The 17443-nt window shown below is 34.2% G+C and overlaps 1 long non-coding RNA gene across 1 annotated transcript; it reads left to right on the forward strand.

Annotated features, from left to right (window-relative positions):
• The first annotated feature begins 1648 nt into the window (after positions 1 to 1648).
• Positions 1649 to 2712, forward strand: LOC110936061. Its single transcript, XR_002589676.2, has 3 exons — positions 1649 to 2068; positions 2517 to 2573; positions 2665 to 2712. It is a non-coding gene; the product is annotated as an uncharacterized LOC110936061 (long non-coding RNA).
• The last annotated feature ends 14731 nt before the right edge of the window (positions 2713 to 17443 follow it).

The raw sequence follows: 17443 nt of genomic DNA on the forward strand, positions 1-17443 counted from the left end.
CGCGTCCATGTTCGTGTTCGGTTAAAGTTAGATGAACGAACACAAACATGCTCTTGTGCGTGTTTGTTTGGTCTGTTTATAAGCTTACTTACAAATGATCACATACCATGAGATCATTATCTCCTTTACGAGGTGTATGTCCTATTTTATTTACTTTATGAGGTTTATTACATCGTTTATCATACTTTTGAGGTCTATGACCTCTTTTATCTTTTTTATGAGGTCGATTGTAACGTTTCGCATTTTGTACTTTCCTTATTTAGAAAGTGTAATCGTATTTATTTATGGAAACGTGTATTCGTATGATGTTCGTATTTCATTTCCAACTTTGTATTAAGAGATCTTGATCATAATGAAATTCTTATTTCATACATACCTGTCATACTTACAACCAACCATTTAAATACATGTTTACATGCAAACCGACACTTGTTATACGTGCTAATACTCATACATACGTTCACGACCCTCAAATTGTACTTGCATACACTCATACTATACTTTATTACACTTTAAATACCTAAAAATGGGCTAGAATGCAAATTTACGGCATAAAATAACCAAATTACAAAGTTCAGGGACCTAAAATAGAAATTGTTGATAAGACTCCCAGACGACACGCGGTAAGATCCTAGTCTTCCTCCGCGACACTCCAGAGGGATCAATCCGCAGCAGTACGTTGCTAGCTCGCGGGTTGGTCCATTTTGGTCACCTTTTTCACCTCCAATCACCTTCTAACTCATTTAACTCTAACCCTAATTAACCCCATTATAAATATGAGCCTCCTACACCTCATTTTCACTTTCTAAACACTTAATCACTCCCAAAACACTCCCAAATCATCCATAAATTCTAATTTCTTGGCAAAATTATCTAAGTACTAAAAGTGAGTCAAACTCACTTTTTCTTCATCGTTTCTTCGTCTTTTCTTCCACTACAAAGTTTGGAATACCTCTAGGAGTGTTTCCACAAGTTTACCATGGTAAACTAAGGTGGAACATCACCATTTTAAGGTCCAAATTTTCTGTTTTGGAAGAACTTTTATTTAATCTTTATGAACATGTTATAATCTTGTACCTACCTTGCCTTTAATCAAGTCCGTGGTTAGAGAGCTTGTGTATGGTTGATTCTTAAGACTTAGAGGTGCAAACACCCTCTAAACTTTATGTTTTGATGGGGTTTAGAGAACTCACAAGTGTTGAAACCATCCAAGTCTACCAAAGTTCATATGGCAAGACTTGTGTTTTGGTGAAGGTGTGAACCTTGGAAGCCTTGGCTATCCTAAACTTGTTCCACCACCTCACTTATTGTTTTTTATTCATATTCACTAAGTAATTTCCTAGTCTTAAAGTAAGTTAACCCCGCCTCGCCTCCAACATTTGCCATGTTGGGTATGACACGCCCGGGTTATTCTTATTTGGCTACTTAGTATGTAGTAAATTAGTTATACTTTACTTTCATTCATGACCAACCGGGTTTACCAACTAAGTTGGTAAACTTTGTGCTTTGGTGAATCATACAATGAGGTGTTCATACATCCACGCTTGACTTACATGTTATCTATGACATTATAAGATATACTATAATATATATATATATATATATATATATATAGGATAATGCTCTAGAGAAAACCCCTTATTTTGAGAAAACTTTGAAAACCCATTACAAGGCCTACAATTGGCCACGTGTCCCAGCCATCTCCATCTTTCTTTTTGCTTTTGAGGGCACTTTGGTAAATTCAACATTATACTACCTAACTCTAAAAGATAACTTGACTTTTGTCTACTATGATTTGACAACATTTATTACCCATTTATCTTCCCAATGTATCTTTCTAACTCCATATCTATCATTTTCATTTCTAAGAAAGACCTTCATTAATGTCCTGCACATCTTCATTTACAATTTACTTCTTCATTTATTCCTTTCTCCATTAATGTCCATTGAGACAAATCCATCATATAACCCGTTAATGTCGCCGGGTAGATCTTATACTCATTACTTTCTATTGAAGCCACCAAATCTGAGGATCGAAGCAATTATCGAAGCTCTTCAAGAAAAGAAAGTAAGGTGTTGCTCTCATCACATCTTTAATTCTGTTTTTAGCGAGAGAAAACTGATGTTTTGGAGAGAGAAACAACAATATTCATCTTGTTCATCTGGACACCAAGAACATACGCACAAATGTGTGTGAGAGAAACACGTTTTTTTGCTATTTATGTAATTTGTTTAAATTTATACTTTTTATGATATTTGATAGATTTAAAATCAGAGCTTCTTTTGTTTATTTAAAAATTTTAAATCAAGACCAAGAAGAAATTTTTGTGTGCCCAATTTCTTTCTTCAATAATCAGGTCTTCTTAGTTGTTTCAGATCTATATGTGTTTCAAACATATGGGTTTGAAGCAGATTTGATGTTAGATTCATTACTTTTGAGTTTTTTTCTGAGTTCTTTGATTTTCGGTGATGTTATTTTCAATAAAATGTTTGTCTTTTTTTTTCATCCTTACCAGGTGGTGATTCTACTAGATGACATATCCTGTTACTACAACCCGTAGCTACCTTACCAGGTGGTGATTCTACTAGATTTTCTGGCTATGAATGTGTTAATAGTTATGTGTGGTTAACGACTTAACGATTATCTTATCTTTTTGTTATTAGGATGGTGATGGATACAAGGGAAACAAGATCCAATTCTCGGGTCCGTTGGTTTCGTCAAACGTGGATCAGATGCTTAAGGATCATGACCATGTTTATGTTACAGCACAACACAATTAACACGTGTTATAGTTTGAACTTCAGGACATGCATGTGTTACATGTGACATGAAACCCATGTACAACGTAACACGTATTAGTGCTATGTATTTTTGTTTACTAGTAATATGTAATGTGAGACTCTTCTTGTTTTCTCTAGTACATGATGTTAAAACGGTCTAGACTTAACACATTTTCTGTTGGAGGCGCCCGTATTTGTACCTTTACTGTTACAGTTACTATTGAAGTTTATGCATCCATTCTAGAAGTCTTAACACATGTTATAATAGAGGCTTAACACACGTTATATCAGGTTTACTCTGTTGTTATTAAGTTACTATTGGAGTTTATTCATCCACTGTGGAAGTCTTTACACACGTTATAATAGATGCTTAACACACGTTATACATTTCAGTCGCTTAACACATGTTACAGTATGTATATACACATCATGGTGTTTTGGAAACCAATAGCTTATACATGACACCATGTTAGGTTAAACCAAGATTATAACAGAGGGTTAACACATTTTATCCCAGGTATACGGTGTTACGATATTAACTTGTATGTTCCATATTAACTTGTACACGTTTTTACTATCAGTATATGCACATCATAGTGTTTTGCAAACCACTTTCATATACATGAATACAAGTCGGGTTACAACAAGATTATAATGGTGGAGGCGCCAGTATTTGTACCTCTACTGTCACAGTTACTATTGAAGTTTATGCATCCATTCTGGAAGTCTTAACACATGTTATAATAGAGGCTTAACACACGTTATATCATGTTTACTCTGTTGTTGTTAAGTTACTATTGTAGTTTATTCATCCATTATGGAAGTCTTAACACACGTTATAATAGATGCTTAACACACGTTATACATTTTCAGTCACTTTAACACATGTTACAGTATGTATATACACATCATGGTGTTTTGGAAACCACTAGCTTATACTCATGTATTCAGGTATAACAAAGGCTTAACACATTTTATTCAGGTATGCGGTGTTACGATATTAACTTGTATGTTCCATGTTAACTTGTTCACGTGTTACGGTCAGTATATGCACATCATGGTGTTTTGCAAACCACTTTCATATACATGAATACAAGTCGGGTTATAATGGATGCTTACATGTTATCATATGTATACAAGTGGGGTTACAACAAGATTACGATATTAACTAAGCTCCCCATTAAACTCATCGCCCCCGTCGACTGTTTTCACCCTTGTCACATGTTAAGCAATTACATGTTCCGAACAGACAAATTGTAACACATGTTAGATCAGTATATACACATCATGGTGTTTTGTAAACCACTAGCTTATACATGAATACAATATTATATATTCCAAAATTACCGGTACATGTGTTACCATAAATGGCTCGTTTCATATTACACGTTACATCATGGTGTTCTATTACAGCATGAACCACCAACACATGCTATAAATGAACGAAGACATCTTTCCCAAAGGATGTGACTTATTCAATGTCCCCGCATTAACGTCGCCTACATCCATCCAGCTTGTCAATTCAATATCTTTTATGGATCTGTTTCTGTAAATCAACACACATTATATATCATTCTAACAGGTGCTTAACACATGTTATGGGTCTGTCTCTGTAAATCAAGCAACCCAACAAAAAAAAACAATTATTGTTAAGATCAAAAGCCCCAAACCAACAAAAAAACCCGTTCAAAATCTCATCCTAAAGTTTTGGATTTATTTAAATCCACCAAGCTTGTCAATTGAATATCTTTATGGGTTTGTTTCTATAAATTAACACACGTTATATAAGATTCTAACATGGGGCTTAACACATGTTATGGGCCTGAGTCTGTGAATCAAGCAACCAAAAAAAAAAAAAAACACTTACTGTTCAGATCATAAACCCAAACAAGCAACCCAAACCAACATAAGAACAACTACTGTTAAGATCAAAAGCCCCTAACAAGCAACCAAACCAACAAAAAAAACTCGTTCAAAATTTCATCCTAAAGTTTTTGATTTATTTAAAATACATGAACATTAACCATGGATACCCCATTAACCATTACTAAAACACTTTCAGCACATAAAAACATATTAACAACCATTTCAACAAAAAATCAAGTGTGAAATGATATTTCAAGAACACTTACCGGATCTATACCCGTCCGATGAACACGAAGAAGGGTCTTCAAACCTTCTTCTCTCACACACACTTGAACATTCAAATCTCTCTCTCTCTAAAAAAATAAAGATTATAGATGAACATGATGAAGATTGTTGTTTCTCTCTCTAAAACATCAACTTTCTCTCTCTAAAAACATTTATCTTGTCATCGTTCTCTCTCTAAAGGTTATTGTTTCTCTAATCAACAACACCTGAACACGAAGAAGGGTCTTCAAACTGTCCGGATAAGCTTTTATGGTTGTGGCTATGGTTGTCTTCAAGATCAGGGAAGAAGAAATGGGAAAGAGAAAGAGGAAAGAGAAAGAGGTAAGAGAAAGAGGTAAGAGAAAGAGAAGCTTTTATGGTGATTTGATGTTTATGTTACCTACCGAAAATGCCCTTGGATGGTACAAGTTGGCAGTCTTTTGTATTTCCTTTTATTTTTATTAACACCAAAATAATCATGGCATTTGATCAACTTAGATGTAAGCTAATCAATGGTTCAGAATGGGTTTCCATAGTTTTCTTAAAAAGAAGGGGTTTCTTATCTAACCAAGCCCTATATATATATATATATATATATATATATATATATATACATATATGTATATATATGTATATATAGGATTAGGTTCAAACTTGAACAAAATCCCAAGGGTGAACTGCGTGAACTGATCTGGGCCCTTGATTTTTATGATCTTGAGATTAAAGTGAGTGGCATGATGGTAATTATTTGGTTAATTTTTCCCATTTAATTAAATACAAAAAGGGTATATGTGTAATTTCAATCTTAAATTGATTGCATAAATCTCTCACAAATCAAGTAATCAATTATCCTCTTAAATTGATTGCGTAAATCTCTCACAAATCAATCAAGGATTAGGAAAGATGTAACTTAATTCAATTATTAAAATAATTATTTGTTTAAATGCGATGTATACATGTGTATTCTGATTTCGCCCTCTTTTTAATGCGATGTACACATGTGTATATCGTCTGTTTTTGTGATATCTCAGAATTTTTTTTGTATTGAATGTTGATGTACACCTGTGAATTACTGTACACATATGTACGATGCTGAGTACACATGTGTATTATTCTATTTATATCCAAGTACACATGTGTATACCGTTGAAATATGAAAGTTACGTGGATCTTAAAAATCAAAATTTGAATTATAGTGATGAAATCTGAAATAAAAATTAAAATTGAAATCTGGTGATTTGTTGTTTGTTTTGATAATTATCTTATTAATAAATAAACATAATGTGGATAATGAATTTAAATTGGGAAAGATGTAACTTAATTTAATTATTAAAATAATGATCTAAATCTAATTTTTTATATAATTACAATCCTACCCTTAACAACTAAAAAGGAAATCAAGGGTCCATATATGTTCACGTAGTTCACTCTTTGAAGGTTGTTCACGCTGGAACCCTACCCTATATATATATAGGACAAAGATCCGTTAGGAACCACCCCTTATTGCGAGAACCGCGAGAACCAGTGTGAACACAAACAGTAATTCCTAAAAAAATCTAAAAAACACCCAAAAAAAATTTTTTTTTTTTACTATTTTTTTTTTTTGAAAAAATCGCTATATTTTGTTAATAAAAAAAATAAAAAAAAATTCAAAAAAAAAAAAAATTCGAGTAACAGTTATCCATGCACATGTGCATATGTGTCGTTTCTTTGTCAAATTCCGTAATTCATTACAAATAATAGTCAATTGCACTTTCATTTACACTACTACGTGTAATACACTATCTTTTACATTACCAATGTTAGAAATGCACATGTGCATCTATATGTATCAACAGGAAATAAGGTGTTTTGGTACACTACTTTCTCTTTCATCTATCATTCCATCCATAATACACAAACATGCACATGTGCATTTCTGTCATTTCTTTGACAAATTCCGTAATTCATTACATATATTAGACAATTGCACTTTCATTTACACTACCATATGTAATACACTACTTTTTACATTACCAATATTAGAAATGCACATGTGCATTATATGTATCAACATGAAATAAGGTGTTTTGGTACACCACTTTGAATACACTTTCCCTTTCATCTATCATACCATCCATAATACACTACCATTACCTCATACCATCCATAATACAATACCATTACCTCCTACCATCCATAATACAATACCATTAACAATATTTTCACTTTATTACATGTATGTAAACACCATTTATACCATCCAATCAACATATTACATAAAAAATTGACAACTATAACCAAACCATCAACCACTAGATATAACTAACCAAAAAACATGCATATGGGTCTACTTCTCCATTCAAAATCACAAACTTTTTGTACCAAAACAATTTATATCATGGTTATACCTAATTATGCACATGTGCATTTTGAATATTGGTAATGTAAAAAGTAGTGTATTACTAATGGTATTGTAAATTAAAGTGCAATTGTCTATTCCTGATAATGTATTACCGAATTTGTTGAAGTAATGATACATATGCACATGTGCATGGATAACTGTTACTCGAAAAAAAAAGTTTTTTTTTTTTTTTTATGGAACGAAATATAGCGATTTTTTGTTAAAAAATATTAAAAAAAATAAAAAAAATTTTTTGAGTGCTTTTTTGATTTTTTTTAGATTTTATTTTGTGTTCACATTGGTTCTCGCGGTTCTCGCAATAAGGGTGGTTCTCGCATGAACCTTACCCTATATATATATATATATATATATAGGAGAGGATCATGAGAAAACTACATATAAATGAGAAAACTAGAAAACTAACTAAAAAATCCAAAAAAAAACTAAAAAACATACCAAAATTTATTTATTTTTTACAATTTTTAATAAAAAATCACTAGTTTTTATGCCTAGAAAAAAATTTTCAAAAAAAAAAATATTTGTTGTACTGCACATGTGCACTATATCCATAATAGTGCACATGATAGTGCACATGTGCAGTACAACCAAAATTTTTTTTTTTTAATTTTTTTTTTAAATTTTTTTCCATTCATAAAAAGCTGCGATTTTTTTTATGAAAATTAAAAAAAAATAAATAATTTTGGCATGTTTTTTTTTGGCTTTTTTAGTTAGTTTTTTGGTTTTCTCATTTAAATTAGTTTTCTCATGATCCATCCCCTATATATATATGTGTGTGTGTGTGTGTTAGCCGAATTCATGATGCAAATCGGTTGTGGTTATGTGTTATGAACTTATATTATTTTATCTTTTTTCTAAGTTCCTCCTTTTTTATTCTGATGGGCAAGTTAGTGTGTTGGCGGGCCATCAATGACGCCCCCTCTTTGGAGGGCAGGGGGTGAGTGTGGGGCGCTACTGAAGGTGATGTGGCCAGGAGCGGTATACCACACCCCTGGACTTACCAAACATCTTTTTTCACGAATCCTTCAAATGGGCTACTGGCGAAATTTACCACATCGGGATACACTCGCCTCCGAACCAGGGAAAACCCTCACCTAGGGCCGAAGCCCGTGAACACTCATCCGAAGGCACAACAGTGCGGTGAGGTAAAACCCGCTCAGTTCAAGGATCGAACTAGCGATCCCCACCTTTTCGCCTAGTCTCCCATCATTACCAGGTGCCGCGGAAAATAATGGGGAGGTCAGGAATCGAACTTTGGTCTCTTAGAACACCAAGTCTCTCACTTACCACTCCACAACCACCTCATTGGCACTTACCAAACATCCTTATTACCACTTTTCATACTTTTTTTTAATGGTAATCTTTTTTCCTACACTATTATACCAATAATTCTAATTATTTATTCGTGCCCAGGATTGAACCTAAGACCTCTCCTTTAAAAGGCATGTCTCTACCAAGTGGGCTAGCCCCACACTGACGCCTAGTGGTTAAGGACATTTTGTGGGACTTGAGCCTAAAACCTCCCTTCCAAACCCAGGTGTTTAAAGGATTTACCTTTACCAACGAACCACCACTCCATTGGTCTTAATCTCTTGTTTAAGAGCATTCACATCCATGGCATCAAATTCTTTCTGTGGTGCTAATTAAACACTTATGATTAAAAAAAAAAAAAAAACTATTTATTGAAAGGTCAACATACATGGTATATTTTCTTGGAATTGATAAACTAAACGTTTGACTGGTTATTCCAGTTAAGCGGTAAAACAAAAGGCTTGCGTGTTGCCGGTTTTGGTGATAGCCATGTGGTGGAAATCATGACGGGGTCAGCACAGCCGTAGTCCATGGTGTCGGATGTTTCAGCCATATGCTTAAAATAACAATAAACATAAACTGTCAGTCTTCCTCGTGAAATCATATTTTTGCCATTAGTTTGTTTTAAATGTTCTCTTACTGTTTAGATTAAATGTTAGTTTTTCGGATTTTATTTACCCTATCTTTCTGGATCTCATCATAACTGTTTGAACTAAAAACTGTGATTTTCTTAAAAGAATCTTTAACTTAAAACTGAGAAAAAAATAGGTGGTTTAATTAAAAGTGTGTTTCTTCATGTGAAACATAATGTTGGTGAAAGTTTTTGTAAGCTTAGATCATTGGGGTGAGAGGGGCACTCCCCTCTTAGGGGAGTCCCTTCTCTTACGCACGGACAATCAGCACGCGCCACGTCAACTCCCCTTTTAGGGGAGTTCCCTCTCTTACGCACGGCCAATCAGCACGCGCCACGTCAACTCCCCTCTTAAACTTCCTTCACACTCTCAATTTGATGGCGGCACTCCTCTAAGAAAGAACTTGCTTTTTTATTCAAAAAGAAAAAAAAGAAAAAAAAAGAAAATAATTTGATTGGTTGAAAAGCTTGGAGGCTACCCTCTCCCTCTCTCCCTTCACGCGGTAACCTTCCACCGATCCCATTCACCGAATTGGGTCACCGCAGGGATGGCGGCGAAGGCACTCCCCGCTGATGCCCCGTATACCCTTATGGGCATTATCTAAGGATGGAGAAGCGAGATACACGTACAATAATGATTAATTTGAGTTTCTATGGCTCAAGCGCACACTTGCGGCCCTACGTACACTACATAGACCGGAGTCATGTAACACAGATAAAACTTTCTTGATTTGTTATGTATGCCTCTGACATTTGATTTACGATGTATATTTTCTGACAATTGAGCTGGGGGGTCTCACTAGAAGCAGTATATATATTCCTACGGGGTAGAGGTAAAGTTGTTTACATCTTACCCTACTCAGATCATACCTTAGTTTTGCTATTGGTGGAATTTCCTAACTGCCTAAAAGAAAAATATTTTTTTGTGTCAAGTCCAAAAGAAGATAATTTTGTATTAAACAAATCAACTTACCAAAGATCTGCTGTACTTGACCTTGATATAGTTTTGAACTAAAATTATAGATGGGAAAATCACGAGAATAGCCAAGACCACGCCGTCTTTTCAAATATAGCCATTTGAAACGGCTTAACGAGCCGTTTCAAGTAACTGACACGGCTCAAAAAATCCATTAAGCATCAACCAGTGACATTGCGCCACGTGTCCATTTGTAGCGGCTCAACGAGCATTTTCACCAAAATCAATGCTGCTGTAACGGCTTAAAAAATCATTTTAGCATCAACCAACCACATTGCGCCACGTGTATTCTAAGCATTTTCAGTTGTTTGTAAAGGCTCGTTGAGCCTTTTCACCGAAATCGAGGTATGAAGTATTTTATATATTTTCCACCATAATTTTTTAACGGGTGTAACTTTTTCATACGGTAATATTTTTTTATAAAAATACACCAAATTAAAGATGATAAAATTATCTTTAATTTGGTGTAAATTTTTTTTAAAAATATTATAATATTTTCCACCACGATTTCGTATAACGTTTTCATACGACAATATTTTTTTAAAAAAATTTATACCAAACTAAAGATAATTTTATCATCTTTAATTTGGTGTATTTTTATAAAAAAAATATTACCATATGAAAAAGTTACACTCGTTTAAAAATCATGGTGGAAAAATATATAAAATAAAGCATACCTCGATTTCGGTGAAAAGGCTCAACGAGCCTTTACAAATAACTGAAAAGGCTTAGAATACATGTGGCGCAATGTGGTTGGTTGATGCTGAAAGGATTTTTTAAGCCGTTACAGCAACATTGATTTTGGTGAAAAGGCTCGTTGAGCCGCTACAAATGGACACGTGACAATCATGGGTGGGTTGGCTTGAAAGGATTTTTTGAGCCGTGTCAGCTTCTTGAAACGGCTCGTTGAGCCGTTTCAAATGGCTATTTTTGAAAAAACGGCGTGATCTTGGCTATTCTCGTGATTTTCCCATTATAGATTAACTTAGATATAACCGACCATGCATGTATTGCCTCAGTGTTCCTTTAGTGTGACATTTTCTACCATTGACACTCAACAAACACGGGCATGTAGTGTGCCTAGCATTACCTATTATCGGTTAATCGAACGCCTCAACAAGACAAGACGGTCTTTTGTACCATATAGTAACGTTATTTCATATATGCCACCTGGGGAGAAGGGTACAGGGCGTGTATAAGTAGGAATACATGTCTCCTATGTGAGATAGCCGCAAGAACTTTGAATGCGACTGTTAAATGGTTAGATGTTTCACCTATTTTTGATTCAAGTTATTCAGTGGTGATGATTTGGCTTGATTCTCTTCCAGTACCAAACAAGAAAAAAAAAGTCATTCATGGGATTAGTCTTACAATGTTGTTGGTGCTATGGAAATTTCAAAACAATATGGTCTTTTAGCAAAGTGATCAGAGGAACGACTTTATTTTTTATTCTATTCTTAATTATTCATTTGGTGGTTGGTTAATAGGAACAGAAAATTACATGTTAGTGGGTTGGAGGGGATGCAAAATCCACTTCTTTTCATGTAATGTTCCCTTTGTATTTTTGTTAGCTTCTTACTGGTTGTAATAAGATTTTAGCCATTCTAAATAAACATGTCTTCTATGCGAGAGGTCGCTCGAAAAGCTAGTTAAAAAAGCTCGATTTGAAATGACTTGAGCTGAGTCGGCTCATTTGTAACCGAGCGTGGCTTGAGCCAAGCCAGGCTCGATTAACTTTTAGCTCGAGCCGAGCTACCTCGTTTAGTCTCAAGCTAGAGCTTCTACCCACCCTGGCTCGACTCGATTAGAGCCCTAATATGAATGATAATACAACACCTTAACTCTTGATGGAGCCCCACAAAAGCTGAAATACATTGATTTAATTTGCAACTACATTTGTAACTATTGATTGCTTTAACATTCTAAATGTTGCAGCTCAACCGAGAGTTGTATGGTTAGGCCATCCGTAGTCATAAAGCACTTTGTGGGGCGTTATGCGACACGTGTCGTGCCACGTCACACAGGGGCTTTATGGGGCGTTATATCACTAGAGCCCGTAGTCATAAAGCCCCTACCATCAATACCTAATTATTGATTTTCGTTTTTATTAATTAATTATAAAAACACTAACTAATTTTTGATTGGTCCAAACTTTGAAATCTTCCCCATACTTGGCGCTATATATATCACGCTCCACTATTTTTTTTGTCTCATAAAGCCCTTCGTAATGGTGTTTGGGGCTTTATAGGGGCTTTATGTGAATGCATAACGCCCCACTACACATGTTCTTGTTAAAATTTAAAATCGTGTGCTTTTTATAGAAGTTTTCTAAGGATTTTAATGTCATTTTTTTTCCTATTCTGGAATCCACTACCTAATCTAGAATAAAATAAAAACCAAATTAGCAATTTATTACAACTTGCTAATATGAGATCGATCCATCTTTTACAATTTGTTTTTAAAAAGTGTAAAAAATCCATGCATCCCTCAATAATTTAAAATTCACACCTGGTCTTCACAAAGTGTCTCTGATTATAAATAAAATGATTTCTTAAGTTCCTATTGGTGCTTAATAGTATCTAGAAACCTTTATTAATTAATTAATTAACTATATATAGAGAAAGAGAAAATTACGTTTTTCGTTCATATGGTTTGTTGAAAATAACCATTATAATCTATTAGTTTAAAAATTGTCAAAACAGTAAAAGTACTTTCACTTTTATAACAATTAAAGTCCACATTTGTTAAACGTATCTAATTTACCATTAACTTTACTTGGTAGAAAGACTAAAAACCCCCCTCATTCAAAAAGAAAAAAAAAACAATATATACACAAATGGGTTGATTACGTTTTTCATCCCTATGGGTTGTTGAAAATAACTATTACAATCCACTAGCTTAAAAATTACCAAAACAGTACCGGTACTCAGGTTTATGGACAGTGGTGGCGAGTTTGGGAGAGAAAGGTTTGGGTGGGGTGGAGGAACTCGAACAGGTTGGACCAAGTCAAGGTGGTGGGTGGCCGAGTTGTGATTTGATAGAAATAGACACATAGAGAATAGGTGGTAGTGGCTAAGGGTGAGCAGAAAACCAAAATAACAGAACCGTAACTGAAATAACCGAAAAATCTGAACCGAAACAAAACCGACGGTTCAGTTTAGGACTTTTAATAACTGAAAATTTCGGTTCGGTTTTCGGATAACCATTTTCAATAACCAAAATAACCGAACCAATAAGTTATAATAGTAGGCCAAATCCATATATTTTTTTATGTTGTTTAAGTGTTTAACTCATGCTACAAAAAATAATAATTTTATTCTAGATTGTTAAATATTCATAATAAGAACGATAATATATTTATTAATCATTGAAATAATTTATAAGAACTTTCACATGTTTATTTATTACTGAAATGATTTATCTATTGTTTACAAGAAATAACAAAATTTAACATAAAAATTATATGAAAAGTATTATAAAAAACTTCTTAATAAAAACTTTTGAGAAAGATTAAAATAGATTAGAATTTTAGGTTTATGTGAACGATATAATTTAAAAAACTAAATATATTAACTTAGATGTAAACATTTAAGAAAGATTCTTAAACTTTGAATTATACTACTTTTATTTTTGAATCTTACGTAATTTGTTTCAAAAACCGAAAAATAGAACCGAATCGTTGCTAAAACCGAAAAAACTGAACTGGACGGTTTTCAAAAACCAAAAACCAAATTTTCGGTTACGGTTTCTGTTTTACCCAAAAACCAAACTGCGCACACCCCTGGTAGTGGCTTTGCTGAATGGTGGTGGTGGTCATGTTTGTTGATTGTGGCAACATAAGAGAGAGATAGAGAGAGAGAGATTTCTTTATATATATTTTTCTTCAATGAGGGGTATTGCAAAAACATTATTGGTAGTGTTTTTGTAATTTTAAACTAACTGACTGTAATGGTAATTTTCAATAAACCACATGAACGAAACACGTAATTCACTCATTTGTTTATAATATTGTTTTTTAAAATGAGGGGTATCTTAGTTTTTTCACCAAAAACTTAATGGTGAATTGGATGGAGTTAACCACGTAGACTAGACTGTATGTAATTGTTACAAAAGTGAAAGTACTGGTATTGTTTAGCAATATTTAAACTAATGAATTGTAATGGTTATTTTCAGCAAATCACATGGACGAAAAACGTAATTAACTCATATTTTGAAACACTCCCTTTTTGACAGGGTGTTTATTCCTTTTAAATCTAACTCGAAATTTTTTGTATTAGCTGTGACCTCATGTCCGAGTTTCCCGAGTTTCATGCTGTCTGATATGGATTGTGAGTTACAAAGTAATTATGTTTATTTGTAAATTTCTTTTATCTCTATTAGATAGTCATTCGAGCAATTCATGTTATTGACTGGCGCTTTTTTTAATTATCTGTCTTATAACAGCTTTAATTTGGTATTTCATCATATTATTATCATCAATGTTAGTTTATCGTTTGTTTTTTAAACTTATCATTTGATATGTTTAATGGCGTTTTCAATTAATATAGTAATGAAATAGTGATTACTCATCCTTTTGTAATTATGTTTATTTGTAAATTTCTTTTATCTCTGTTACATAGTCGTTCGAGCAATTCATGTTAATGACCTGGCGTTTTTTAACTATTTGTATTATAATGGCGTTTGTTTTTCTACTCATCCTTTAATATGTTTAATGGAGTTTTCAATCAATATAGTCGTGTTTAATGAATGGTGTTTTATACTTTGATGTTTTAATATAATTTTATCATGGTGTTTTTTTTATTAGGTGAGCCCGCCGCGTCTAATGAAAGGATTTGTCCAAAATTTGGGTTTACTTTGTACATTCCCAACGTTAAAGAAAATCTAAAGCCACAGATAGGAATGATTTTCGAATGCCTTGATGATTCTTATACTTTCTATCTTAAATATGCAACAGCTGATGGTTTTGCTATCAGGAAAGGGACTTAAAAGATAAACGCGAAGGGAGAAAAACATATAAAGTATTATATGTGTACAAAATCTGGCTTATACAAGAATAAGGAGGCTGATATATTGGATCTGAAGCAGAAGGAAAGAGTGTGAGATCCAATTTTTCGAAGAGGGCTGGTTGTGGAGGACAAATTTGTATTGAGTTTGATCAGCCTAATAAGTATTTCCTACCGCAGAACGACACATCACTCAACTTCAGCAGCATGTTATGCATAACATGTCTAAGTTAAATTTGGGCCTTGTTAAGGCATTTAATGTTATGAAGACTGTTTTTGGCAGTTTTAAAGATATGGGTGCAAGTAAAGTTGATTTTAATAATTACAAGACGCAAATTAATATGTTCATTGGTGAATACGATGCAGACACGGTTGTGAGACACCTGCACGAAAAGAAACAATCTCACCCTAATTTTTCATAAGGGTTACTTCACAGGCGATGACAATCGGATGAAGGGGTTGTTTTGGTGTGATGATCAATGTAAACGTAATTATCAAGTGTTTGGCGATGTGATTTCATCTGACGCCACCTACCGGTCTAACAAGTATGAACTGGAATTCATTATATCTATTTTGGCATTTTCATGTTTTCATTATATTTGGCATTTCCCTATTTTTGTTTTAGAGGCGTTCTCTATGGTATTTGTACTTTTTACTGGAATAGATAACCACCACAACAATGTCACATTAGGTGTTGCATTATTGGCGTCAGAAATGGCCGATACGTATATATGGTTGTTCAGAGTGTTTTTAAAGCTGTTGGTAATCAACCAAAAGTTGTTGTCCTTGACCAAGATACAACAATGAAAAAGGCTATTTCTGTTTTATTTTTTGATACAAGGAATAGGTTATGTATGTGGCATGTGATGCATAAACTTTCACTAAAGTTAGTTGATACGCGCTTGAAAACCCGTTGTTTTCATAGGCGTTATCATCTCCATCATTCTCAGAACTGGTAAGTATGAACACTTACTCGTTCCGACGAACTATAACCGGGAACACTAAACGGGTCATCATCTTGAATGTTGTTCCTCAACTCGTCACTGTTGGTAATATCTTGATCATATTGACCTGCTTGGTTTTGGTCACCCAAGGGAATGTTGTGGTTATGACCGGTTCCTCAATTGGGGTTGATGTTTCATTTATTAGGGTTCGTGGGAGTTTTTAATTTTCTAGTGGATAATTTTAGTTTTGTGCTTGGCATAGGTTTGAGTTTTAACGATCCATTTGGACAGTTCCAAAAGATGGAGTATGTGGCGAGTTTTCGTTGGGTGGGTTAGGGGCAAGTGTTGCCTCTGACCGGTTGGCTAGTTTTCTTCGCACGACTTGCTCGATTTTCGGTTCGAACACCAACGGTGAAGTTCTTCCAGAATTCCGCGTATGCATGTACTACTTCCTGCACAAGTAACACACCCATGTAACACAAAAGCAAATATGACAAAAGAAAACAAAACATCTTAAACATTTAATCACACAATAATCAAACAATATCCTAACACAAAGCGCACAAACTCTGTCACACCTTGGCTTTTGCGGAAGCGTGGGTGTATTTGGTATGACTTCTTAATACCATAGCAACAATCACAACAATGCTATATGAAAAAAAACACATGATAGTCATCCATTCATTAAGTTTTAAAAGTTACCACAACATCATTATTTTAAAAGTCGACACATATAACAAAATACAACCATGACATAATTAAAACGTGTTCATACGACACAACAAAAGACTTGAATAAAAACATGGTTTAGAGACATGTAACCCGTCAAGGCAAGGTTCACACCTCCTAAACCTGGATGACATCATTATTCCCTACGCAGCTTGACATGATTGCACACTTCGCCAGATCCATTAATTTCCTGAAATACATGTAGTTTGAAAAATCAACAAAAGTTGAGCGAGTTCATGTAAAAGTGAGTATGTATAAACCTTTCAATTATGAGTAAAAGTCCCTGGTATGTAGCAGTAAGGAAAAAGAGATCACCAATGGGTTGCAAAGCCACTAGTATGTGTGAAAAGGTGCAGGAAAACTCAAACCTAGCAAATTTGTTATCGGGCTTCGGCTGTAAGACACAATCACCTCTATGGGCCGCCCCGGCCTTACGGGTGTGGGCTCGCTACACCCAAATAGATCTATCACTCTTGTATCCCTCGGTCCTAACAACGAGGATTAATGGCCTCAAGTGTTGTACCCACCCCTCACATG

This window comes from Helianthus annuus, chromosome 1 (genome assembly GCF_002127325.2).
Source record: "Helianthus annuus cultivar XRQ/B chromosome 1, HanXRQr2.0-SUNRISE, whole genome shotgun sequence".
NCBI classification, from domain to species: Eukaryota; Viridiplantae; Streptophyta; class Magnoliopsida; order Asterales; family Asteraceae; genus Helianthus; species Helianthus annuus.